This window comes from Salmo salar, chromosome 17 (assembly GCF_965601325.2).
Source record: "Salmo salar chromosome 17, fSalSal1, whole genome shotgun sequence".
NCBI classification, from domain to species: Eukaryota; Metazoa; Chordata; class Actinopteri; order Salmoniformes; family Salmonidae; genus Salmo; species Salmo salar.
In genome coordinates, this window is record NC_138307.1 from 26645202 (window position 1) to 26658131 (window position 12930).

Genomic DNA, 12930 nt, shown 5'->3' on the forward strand with positions numbered 1-12930 from the left:
AACCTCCCTCCATTCTCTAGCCTGCCTCCTCTCTCCTCCATCCTGCCTCCTCTCTCCTCCATCCTGCCTTCTCTCTCCTTCATATCTTCCCTCCTCCCTCCTCCCTCCTCTCTCCTCCCTCGCCCTACCCTCGTCTCTCCTCCCTCGTCTCTCCTACCTCTTCCCTCGTCTCTCCATCCTGCTCTCTCCTCCTCCCTTTTTCCTAATCAGGTTTTAACATCAGTCAATCTGGCCACGCCTGTGAGGGAGAGAGAAACAACAGAGAGAGAGAGAGAGAGAGAGAGAGAGAGAGAGAGAGAGAGAGAGAGAGAGAGAGAGAGAGGTGTGTCCAGTCCACAATAACACTGCAGTTAATAACGTGAGGAGAAAGGCCATGTCCCATCATCCCCATTATGTGAATCCTTTATTAGTCTCCCTCATTACTAGTGTCCTGGTTGGAGGATTCCGGATTTCCTGCTTATACCCTCCTGATTCTGGGAAACATCCAACTGGGATTTCTTCTTCAAAGTTCCCGGAATTTTTCAAACCTAACTCCCTCTTAAACATTAAAGCAGCTAAAACTGAGGTGCATTAGTACTAGCAGGCTACTGAGGAACATATTGATCTCTCTTCCTGTCTAGACTGTGGTTACATTAGTACTAGCAGGCTACTGAGGAACATATTGATCTCTCTTCCTCTAGACTGTGGTTACATTAGTACTAGCAGGCTACTGAGGAACATATTGATCTCTCTTCCTCTAGACTGTGGTTACATTAGTACTAGCAGGCTACTGAGGAACATATTGATCTCTCTTCCTCTAGACTGTGGTTACATTAGTACTAGCAGGCTACTGAGGAACATATTGATCTCTCTTCCTGTCTAGACTGTGGTTACATTAGTACTAGCAGGCTACTGAGGAACATATTGATCTCTCTTCCTGTCTAGACTGTGGTTACATTAGTACTAGCAGGCTACTGAGGAACATATTGATCTCTCTTCCTCTAGACTGTGGTTACATTAGTACTAGCAGGCTACTGAGGAACATATTGATCTCTCTTCCTCTAGACTGTGGTTACATTAGTACTAGCAGGCTACTGAGGAACATATTGATCTCTCTTCCTGTCTAGACTGTGGTTACATTAGTACTAGCAGGCTACTGAGGAACATATTGATCTCTCTTCCTCTAGACTGTGGTTACATTAGTACTAGCAGGCTACTGAGGAACATATTGATCTCTCTTCCTCTAGACTGTGGTTACATTAGTACTAGCAGGCTACTGAGGAACATATTGATCTCTCTTCCTCTAGACTGTGGTTACATTAGTACTAGCAGGCTACTGAGGAACATATTGATCTCTCTTCCTCTAGACTGTGGTTACATTAGTACTAGCAGGCTACTGAGGAACAGATTGATCTCTCTTCCTCTAGACTGTGGTTACATTAGTACTAGCAGGCTACTGAGGAACATATTGATCTCTCTTCCTGTCTAGACTGTGGTTACATTAGTACTAGCAGGCTACTGAGGAACATATTGATCTCTCTTCCTGTCTAGACTGTGGTTACATTAGTACTAGCAGGCTACTGAGGAACATATTGATCTCTCTTCCTCTAGACTGTGGTTACATTAGTACTAGCAGGCTACTGAGGAACATATTGATCTCTCTTCCTCTAGACTGTGGTTACATTAGTACTAGCAGGCTACTGAGGAACATATTGATCTCTCTTCCTGTCTAGACTGTGGTTACATTAGTACTAGCAGGCTACTGAGGAACATATTGATCTCTCTTCCTCTAGACTGTGGTTACATTAGTACTAGCAGGCTACTGAGGAACATATTGATCTCTCTTCCTCTAGACTGTGGTTACATTAGTACTAGCAGGCTACTGAGGAACATATTGATCTCTCTTCCTCTAGACTGTGGTTACATTAGTACTAGCAGGCTACTGAGGAACATATTGATCTCTCTTCCTCTAGACTGTGGTTACATTAGTACTAGCAGGCTACTGAGGAACATATTGATCTCTCTTCCTCTAGACTGTGGTTACATTAGTACTAGCAGGCTACTGAGGAACATATTGATCTCTCTTCCTCTAGACTGTGGTTACATTAGTACTAGCAGGCTACAGAGGAACATATTGATCTCTCTTCCTCTAGACTGTGGTTACATTAGTACTAGCAGGCTACTGAGGAACATATTGATCTCTCTTCCTCTAGACTGTGGTTACATTAGTACTAGCAGGCTACTGAGGAACATATTGATCTCTCTTCCTCTAGACTGTGGTTACATTAGTACTAGCAGGCTACTGAGGAACATATTGATCTCTCTTCCTCTAGACTGTGGTTACATTAGTACTAGCAGGCTACTGAGGATCATATTGATCTCTCTTCCTCTAGACTGTGGTTACATTAGTACTAGCAGGCTACTGAGGAACATATTGATCTCTCTTCCTGTCTAGACTGTGGTTACATTAGTACAAGCAGGCTACTGAGGAACATATTGATCTCTCTTCCTGTCTAGACTGTGGTTATATTAGTACTAGCAGGCTACTGAGGAACATATTGATCTCTCTTCCTGTCTAGACTGTGGTTACATTAGTACTAGCAGGCTACTGAGGAACATATTGATCTCTCTTCCTGTCTAGAGTGTGGTTATATTTGTACTAGCAGGCTACTGAGGAACATATTGATCTCTCTTCCTCTAGACTGTGGTTACATTAGTACTAGCAGGCTACTGAGGAACATATTGATCTCTCTTCCTCTAGACTGTGGTTACATTAGTACTAGCAGGCTACTGAGGAACATATTGATCTCTCTTCCTCTAGACTGTGGTTACATTAGTACTAGCAGGCTACTGAGGAACATATTGATCTCTCTTCCTGTCTAGACTGTGGTTACATTAGTACTAGCAGGCTACTGAGGAACATATTGATCTCTCTTCCTGTCTAGACTGTGGTTACATTAGTACTAGCAGGCTACTGAGGAACATATTGATCTCTCTTCCTCTAGACTGTGGTTACATTAGTACGAGCAGGCTACTGAGGAACATATTGATCTCTCTTCCTGTCTAGACTGTGGTTACATTAGTACTAGCAGGCTACTGAGGAACATATTGATCTCTCTTCCTCTAGACTGTGGTTACATTAGTACTAGCAGGCTACTGAGGAACATATTGATCTCTCTTCCTCTAGACTGTGGTTACATTAGTACTAGCAGGCTACTGAGGAACATATTGATCTCTCTTCCTGTCTAGACTGTGGTTATATTAGTACTAGCAGGCTACTGAGGAACATATTGATCTCTCTTCCTCTAGACTGTGGTTACATTAGTACTAGCAGGCTACTGAGGAACATATTGATCTCTCTTCCTCTAGACTGTGGTTACATTAGTACTAGCAGGCTACTGAGGAACATATTGATCTCTCTTCCTCTAGACTGTGGTTACATTAGTACTAGCAGGCTACTGAGGAACATATTGATCTCTCTTCCTGTCTAGACTGTGGTTACATTAGTACTAGCAGGCTACTGAGGAACATATTGATCTCTCTTCCTGTCTAGACTGTGGTTACATTAGTACTAGCAGGCTACTGAGGAACATATTGATCTCTCTTCCTCTAGACTGTGGTTACATTAGTACTAGCAGGCGACTGAGGAACATATTGATCTCTCTTCCTCTAGACTGTGGTTACATTAGTACTAGCAGGCTACTGAGGAACATATTGATCTTTCTTCCTGTCTAGACTGTGGTTACATTAGTACTAGCAGGCTACTGAGGAACATATTGATCTCTCTTCCTGTCTAGACTGTGGTTACATTAGTACTAGCAGGCTACTGAGGAACATATTGATCTCTCTTCCTGTCTAGACTGTGGTTACATTAGTACTAGCAGGCTACTGAGGAACATATTGATCTCTCTTCCTCTAGACTGTGGTTACATTAGTACTAGCAGGCGACTGAGGAACATATTGATCTCTCTTCCTCTAGACTGTGGTTACATTAGTACTAGCAGGCTACTGAGGAACATATTGATCTTTCTTCCTGTCTAGACTGTGGTTACATTAGTACTAGCAGGCTACTGAGGAACATATTGATCTCTCTTCCTCTAGACTGTGGTTACATTAGTACTAGCAGGCTACTGAGGAACATATTGATCTCTCTTCCTCTAGACTGTGGTTACATTAGTACTAGCAGGCTACTGAGGAACATATTGATCTCTCTTCCTGTTTAGACTGTGGTTACATTAGTACTAGCAGGCTACTGAGGAACATATTGATCTCTCTTCCTCTAGACTGTGGTTACATTAGTACTAGCAGGCTACTGAGGAACATATTGATCTCTCTTCCTCTAGACTGTGGTTACATTAGTACTAGCAGGCTACTGAGGAACATATTGATCTCTCTTCCTCTAGACTGTGGTTACATTAGTACTAGCAGGCTACTGAGGAACATATTGATCTCTCTTCCTCTAGACTGTGGTTACATTAGTACTAGCAGGCTACAGAGGAACATATTGATCTCTCTTCCTCTAGACTGTGGTTACATTAGTACTAGCAGGCTACTGAGGAACATATTGATCTCTCTTCCTCTAGACTGTGGTTACATTAGTACTAGCAGGCTACTGAGGAACATATTGATCTCTCTTCCTCTAGACTGTGGTTACATTAGTACTAGCAGGCTACTGAGGAACATATTGATCTCTCTTCCTCTAGACTGTGGTTACATTAGTACTAGCAGGCTACTGAGGATCATATTGATCTCTCTTCCTCTAGACTGTGGTTACATTAGTACTAGCAGGCTACTGAGGAACATATTGATCTCTCTTCCTGTCTAGACTGTGGTTACATTAGTACAAGCAGGCTACTGAGGAACATATTGATCTCTCTTCCTGTCTAGACTGTGGTTATATTAGTACTAGCAGGCTACTGAGGAACATATTGATCTCTCTTCCTGTCTAGACTGTGGTTACATTAGTACTAGCAGGCTACTGAGGAACATATTGATCTCTCTTCCTGTCTAGAGTGTGGTTATATTTGTACTAGCAGGCTACTGAGGAACATATTGATCTCTCTTCCTCTAGACTGTGGTTACATTAGTACTAGCAGGCTACTGAGGAACATATTGATCTCTCTTCCTCTAGACTGTGGTTACATTAGTACTAGCAGGCTACTGAGGAACATATTGATCTCTCTTCCTCTAGACTGTGGTTACATTAGTACTAGCAGGCTACTGAGGAACATATTGATCTCTCTTCCTGTCTAGACTGTGGTTACATTAGTACTAGCAGGCTACTGAGGAACATATTGATCTCTCTTCCTGTCTAGACTGTGGTTACATTAGTACTAGCAGGCTACTGAGGAACATATTGATCTCTCTTCCTCTAGACTGTGGTTACATTAGTACGAGCAGGCTACTGAGGAACATATTGATCTCTCTTCCTGTCTAGACTGTGGTTACATTAGTACTAGCAGGCTACTGAGGAACATATTGATCTATCTTCCTCTAGACTGTGGTTACATTAGTACTAGCAGGCTACTGAGGAACATATTGATCTCTCTTCCTCTAGACTGTGGTTACATTAGTACTAGCAGGCTACTGAGGAACATATTGATCTCTCTTCCTGTCTAGACTGTGGTTATATTAGTACTAGCAGGCTACTGAGGAACATATTGATCTCTCTTCCTCTAGACTGTGGTTACATTAGTACTAGCAGGCTACTGAGGAACATATTGATCTCTCTTCCTCTAGACTGTGGTTACATTAGTACTAGCAGGCTACTGAGGAACATATTGATCTCTCTTCCTCTAGACTGTGGTTACATTAGTACTAGCAGGCTACTGAGGAACATATTGATCTCTCTTCCTGTCTAGACTGTGGTTACATTAGTACTAGCAGGCTACTGAGGAACATATTGATCTCTCTTCCTGTCTAGACTGTGGTTACATTAGTACTAGCAGGCTACTGAGGAACATATTGATCTCTCTTCCTCTAGACTGTGGTTACATTAGTACTAGCAGGCGACTGAGGAACATATTGATCTCTCTTCCTCTAGACTGTGGTTACATTAGTACTAGCAGGCTACTGAGGAACATATTGATCTTTCTTCCTGTCTAGACTGTGGTTACATTAGTACTAGCAGGCTACTGAGGAACATATTGATCTCTCTTCCTCTAGACTGTGGTTACATTAGTACTAGCAGGCTACTGAGGAACATATTGATCTCTCTTCCTCTAGACTGTGGTTACATTAGTACTAGCAGGCTACTGAGGAACATATTGATCTCTCTTCCTGTTTAGACTGTGGTTACATTAGTACTAACAGGCTACTGAGGAACATATTGATCTCTCTTCCTGTCTAGACTGTGGTTACATTAGTACTAGCAGCCTACTGAGGAACATATTGATCTCTCTTCCTCTAGACTGTGGTTACATTAGTACTAGCAGGCTACTGAGGAACATATTGATCTCTCTTCCTGTCTAGACTGTTGTTACATTAGTACTAGCAGCCTACTGAGGAACATATTGATCTCTCTTCCTCTAGACTGTGGTTACATTAGTACTAGCAGGCTACTGAGGAACATATTGATCTCTCTTCCTGTCTAGAGTGTGGTTATATTTGTACTAGCAGGCTACTGAGGAACATATTGATCTCTCTTCCTCTAGACTGTGGTTACATTAGTACTAGCAGGCTACTGAGGAACATATTGATCTCTCTTCCTCTAGACTGTGGTTACATTAGTACTAGCAGGCTACTGAGGAACATATTGATCTCTCTTCCTCTAGACTGTGGTTACATTAGTACTAGCAGGCTACAGAGGAACATATTGATCTCTCTTCCTCTAGACTGTGGTTACATTAGTACTAGCAGGCTACTGAGGAACATATTGATCTCTCTTCCTCTAGACTGTGGTTACATTAGTACTAGCAGGCTACTGAGGAACATATTGATCTCTCTTCCTCTAGACTGTGGTTACATTAGTACTAGCAGGCTACTGAGGAACATATTGATCTCTCTTCCTCTAGACTGTGGTTACATTAGTACTAGCAGGCTACTGAGGATCATATTGATCTCTCTTCCTCTAGACTGTGGTTACATTAGTACTAGCAGGCTACTGAGGAACATATTGATCTCTCTTCCTGTCTAGACTGTGGTTACATTAGTACAAGCAGGCTACTGAGGAACATATTGATCTCTCTTCCTGTCTAGACTGTGGTTATATTAGTACTAGCAGGCTACTGAGGAACATATTGATCTCTCTTCCTGTCTAGACTGTGGTTACATTAGTACTAGCAGGCTACTGAGGAACATATTGATCTCTCTTCCTGTCTAGAGTGTGGTTATATTTGTACTAGCAGGCTACTGAGGAACATATTGATCTCTCTTCCTCTAGACTGTGGTTACATTAGTACTAGCAGGCTACTGAGGAACATATTGATCTCTCTTCCTCTAGACTGTGGTTACATTAGTACTAGCAGGCTACTGAGGAACATATTGATCTCTCTTCCTCTAGACTGTGGTTACATTAGTACTAGCAGGCTACTGAGGAACATATTGATCTCTCTTCCTGTCTAGACTGTGGTTACATTAGTACTAGCAGGCTACTGAGGAACATATTGATCTCTCTTCCTGTCTAGACTGTGGTTACATTAGTACTAGCAGGCTACTGAGGAACATATTGATCTCTCTTCCTCTAGACTGTGGTTACATTAGTACGAGCAGGCTACTGAGGAACATATTGATCTCTCTTCCTGTCTAGACTGTGGTTACATTAGTACTAGCAGGCTACTGAGGAACATATTGATCTATCTTCCTCTAGACTGTGGTTACATTAGTACTAGCAGGCTACTGAGGAACATATTGATCTCTCTTCCTCTAGACTGTGGTTACATTAGTACTAGCAGGCTACTGAGGAACATATTGATCTCTCTTCCTGTCTAGACTGTGGTTATATTAGTACTAGCAGGCTACTGAGGAACATATTGATCTCTCTTCCTCTAGACTGTGGTTACATTAGTACTAGCAGGCTACTGAGGAACATATTGATCTCTCTTCCTCTAGACTGTGGTTACATTAGTACTAGCAGGCTACTGAGGAACATATTGATCTCTCTTCCTCTAGACTGTGGTTACATTAGTACTAGCAGGCTACTGAGGAACATATTGATCTCTCTTCCTGTCTAGACTGTGGTTACATTAGTACTAGCAGGCTACTGAGGAACATATTGATCTCTCTTCCTGTCTAGACTGTGGTTACATTAGTACTAGCAGGCTACTGAGGAACATATTGATCTCTCTTCCTCTAGACTGTGGTTACATTAGTACTAGCAGGCGACTGAGGAACATATTGATCTCTCTTCCTCTAGACTGTGGTTACATTAGTACTAGCAGGCTACTGAGGAACATATTGATCTTTCTTCCTGTCTAGACTGTGGTTACATTAGTACTAGCAGGCTACTGAGGAACATATTGATCTCTCTTCCTCTAGACTGTGGTTACATTAGTACTAGCAGGCTACTGAGGAACATATTGATCTCTCTTCCTCTAGACTGTGGTTACATTAGTACTAGCAGGCTACTGAGGAACATATTGATCTCTCTTCCTGTTTAGACTGTGGTTACATTAGTACTAACAGGCTACTGAGGAACATATTGATCTCTCTTCCTGTCTAGACTGTGGTTACATTAGTACTAGCAGCCTACTGAGGAACATATTGATCTCTCTTCCTCTAGACTGTGGTTACATTAGTACTAGCAGGCTACTGAGGAACATATTGATCTCTCTTCCTGTCTAGACTGTTGTTACATTAGTACTAGCAGCCTACTGAGGAACATATTGATCTCTCTTCCTCTAGACTGTGGTTACATTAGTACTAGCAGGCTACTGAGGAACATATTGATCTCTCTTCCTGTCTAGAGTGTGGTTATATTTGTACTAGCAGGCTACTGAGGAACATATTGATCTCTCTTCCTCTAGACTGTGGTTACATTAGTACTAGCAGGCTACTGAGGAACATATTGATCTCTCTTCCTCTAGACTGTGGTTACATTAGTACTAGCAGGCTACTGAGGAACATATTGATCTCTCTTCCTCTAGACTGTGGTTTCTCTTAGCAGTCTTACCATCTCCCTCTCACTTCCCCTCTCTCTCTCTGTCTCTGTCTGTCTCTCTCCTTCTATATCTCTCTCTATCTCTCTCTGTCTTACTCTCTCTCTGTCTAACTCTCTGTCTAACTATCTCTGTCTCGCTCTCTAACTCTCTATCTGTCTCGCTCTCTAACTCTCTCTCTGTCTCGCTCTGTCTCTCTCTCTCTGTCTCTCTGTCTAACTCTCTCTCTGTCTAACTATCTCTATCTGTCTCTCTCTGTCTAACTCTCTCTCTGTCTAACTCTCTCTCTGTCTAACTATCTCTCTGTCTATCTGTCTAACTCTCTCTCTATCTAACTCTCTCTCTGTCTAACTATCTCTGTCTCTCTCTCTCTCTCTGTCTAACTCTCTATCTAACTCTCTCTCTCTGTCTAACTATCTCTGTCTAACTATCTCTGTCTAACTATCTGTCTCTGTCTCTCTCTGTCTAACTCTCTCTCTCTCTCTGTCTCTCTCTGTCTCTCCCTCTATCTATTTTCATCAATGTCATCTCTCACTCCCTCTCTCCAAAACAAGGTCTTCTGTTGCCATGGTAAATCTCATTACACAAAACCAGACAAATAGGCACGCATGAACGCACACACAAACCCAGACACCCAGAGTCATAAAACAAACAAGAGTGCAGGCAGAAACACAACAATCTGAAAACACAACAACCAATCAATCCCTTTCTCTGTCACCCTCTCTCTCGTTCGCTCCCTCCCCTCCTCCCACACTCTGCCCATTCCCTTCCCGTCTGCGTTCACAGGCCTGCTATAAACAGGAGTAGACACATACAGCTGGAGGGAACGGGAGAGGCAGGACTGAAGGGAGAGCAGGGCAGGTGGTACACTAGAGTGCTGCTTATGTAAGTAGCTGATAGGATGGACAGGGGAACAGAGGGTTCTGTCATGTGATTCTCTGATGTTCTTCACACAATGAGGAGGGAGAGAGAGACAGACAGAGAGACAGAGAGAGAGAGAGAGAGAAAGACAGAGAGAGAGAGTGTCTATAACTGCATGTATTACAAAGAAAACATGCTTGAGTAAAGAATCTATCTCGTGCAACATAATGGTAAGTGTGTGTGTGTAAGTGTTTACATGTAAGGCTATATGATATGACATAGTAGCTAGCTGGGGTACACTGACTACCAACACAGATCACTAACACAACAGACAGTCTGACTACTAACACAGATCACTAACACAACAGACAGTCTGACTACCAACACAGACAGTCTGACTACCAACACAGATCACTAACATAACAGACAGTCTGACTACCAACACAGACAGTCTGACTACCAACACAGATCACTAACAAAACAGACAGTCTGACTACCAACACAGATCACTAACACAACAGACAGTCTGACTACCAACAGTGATCACTAACACAACAGACAGTCTGACTACCAACAGTGATCACTAACACAACAGACAGTCTGACTACCAACACAGATCACTAACACAACAGACAGTCTGACTACTAACACAGATCACTAACACAACAGACAGTCTGACTACCAACACAGATCACTAACAAAACAGACAGTCTGACTACCAACACAGATCACTAACATAACAGACAGTCTGACTACCAACACAGACAGTCTGACTACCAACAGTGATCACTAACACAACAGACAGTCTGACTACCAACAGTGATCACGAACACAACAGACAGTCTGACTACTAACACAGATCACTAACACAACAGACAGTCTGACTACCAACACAGATCACTAACAAAACAGACAGTCTGACTACCAACACAGATCACTAACAAAACAGACAGTCTGACTACCAACACAGATCACTAACAAAACAGACAGTCTGACTACCAACACAGATCACTAACAAAACAGACAGTCTGACTACCAACACAGACAGTCTGACTACCAACAGAGATCACTAACAAAACAGACAGTCTGACTACCAACACAGATCACTAACACAACAGACAGTCTGACTACCAACACAGATCACTAACAAAACAGACAGTCTGACTACCAACACAGATCACTAACAAAACAGACAGTCTGACTACCAACACAGATCAGTTATCAAACAAAGAGAGTCAGTATCTTTCCTGCCTGGAGACCAGAAGGAACTAGAAGAGAAGACAGTGAGGATGAGGCCGTATAGAAGGAACTAGAAGAGAAGACAGTGAGGATGAGGCCGTATAGAAGGAACTAGAAGAGAAGACAGTGAGGATGAGGCCGTATAGAAGGAACTAGAAGAGAAGACAGTGAGGATGAGGCCTTATAAAAGGAACTAGAAGAGAAGACAGTGAGGACGAGGCCGTATAGAAGGAACTAGAAGAGAAGACAGTGAGGACGAGGCCTTATAGAAGGAACTAGAAGAGAAGACAGTGAGGACGAGGCCATATAGAAGGAACTAGAAGAGAAGACAGTGAGGATGAGGCCGTATAGAAGGAACTAGAAGAGAAGACAGTGAGGATGAGGCCGTATAGAAGGAACTAGAAGAGAAGACAGGAACTAGAAGAGAAGACAGTGAGGATGAGGCCTTATAGAAGGAACTAGAAGAGAAGACAGTGAGGACGAGGCCTTATAGAAGGAACTAGAAGAGAAGACAGTGAGGACGAGGCCGTATAGAAGGAACTAGAAGAGAAGACAGTGAGGATGAGGCCGTATAGAAGGAACTAGGAGAGAAGACAGTGAGGACGAGGCCTTATAGAAGGAACTAGAAGAGAAGACAGTGAGGACGAGACGGTATAGAAGGAACTAGAAGAGAAGACAGTGAGGATGAGGCCGTATAGAAGGAACTAGAAGAGAAGACAGTGAGGATGAGGCCGTATAGAAGGAACTAGAAGAGAAGACAGGAACTAGAAGAGAAGACAGTGAGGACGGGGCCGTATAGAAGGAATTAGAAGAGAAGACAGTGAGGATGAGGCCGTATAGAAGGAACTAGAAGAGAAGACCGTGAGGATGAGGCCGTATAGAAGGAACTAGAAGAGAAGACAGTGAGGATGAGGCCGTATAGAAGGAACTAGAAGAGAAGACAGTGAGGATGAGGCCGTATAGAAGGAACTAGAAGAGAAGACAGTGAGGATGAGGCCTTATAGAAGGAACTAGAAGAGAAGACAGTGAGGATGAGGCTGTATAGAAGGAACTAGAAGAGAAGACAGTGAGGAGGAGGCTGTATAGAAGGAACTAGAAGAGAAGACAGTGAGGACGAGGCCGTATAGAAGGAACTAGAAGAGAAGACAGTGAGGACGAGGCTGTATAGAAGGAACTAGAAGAGAAGACAGTGAGGACGAGGCATTATAGAAGGAACTAGAAGAGAAGACAGTGAGGACGAGGCCTTATAGAAGGAACTAGAAGAGAAGACAGTGAGGACGAGGCCGTATAGAAGGAACTAGAAGAGAAGACAGTGAGGATGAGGCCGTATAGAAGGAACTAGAAGAGAAGACAGGAACTAGAAGAGAAGACAGTGAGGATGAGGCCTTATAGAAGGAACTAGAAGAGAAGACAGTGAGGATGAGGCCGTATAGAAGGAACTAGAAGAGAAGACAGTGAGGATGAGGCCGTATAGAAGGAACTAGAAGAGAAGACAGTGAGGATGAGGCCGTATAGAAGGAACTAGAAGAGAAGACAGTGAGGATGAGGCCTTATAGAAGGAACTAGAAGAGAAGACAGTGAGGATGAGGCCGTATAGAAGGAACTAGAAGAGAAGACAGTGAGGATGAGGCCTTATAGAAGGAACTAGAAGAGAAGACAGTGAGGATGAGGCCGTATAGAAGGAACTAGAAGAGAAGACAGTGAGGATGAGGCCGTATAGAAGGAACTAGAAGAGAAGACAGTGAGGATGAGGCCT

The 12930-nt window shown here is 42.9% G+C and overlaps 1 protein-coding gene across 3 annotated transcripts in view; it reads right to left on the reverse strand.

Moving 5' to 3' along the window:
• Positions 1 to 12930, reverse strand: part of LOC106595449 (E3 ubiquitin-protein ligase HECW2) — a 156495-nt gene that overhangs the window by 101963 nt on the left and 41602 nt on the right. The window contains exon 1 of one of the 3 annotated variants that reach the window (XM_082963709.1): positions 158 to 239. The exons of the other annotated variants lie outside the window; for them this stretch is intronic. The gene's annotated coding sequence lies outside the window, so the exon portion shown is untranslated. Of the gene's footprint in view, positions 1 to 157; positions 240 to 12930 lie in introns of those variants that run through there. 3 annotated transcript variants of the gene reach the window in all.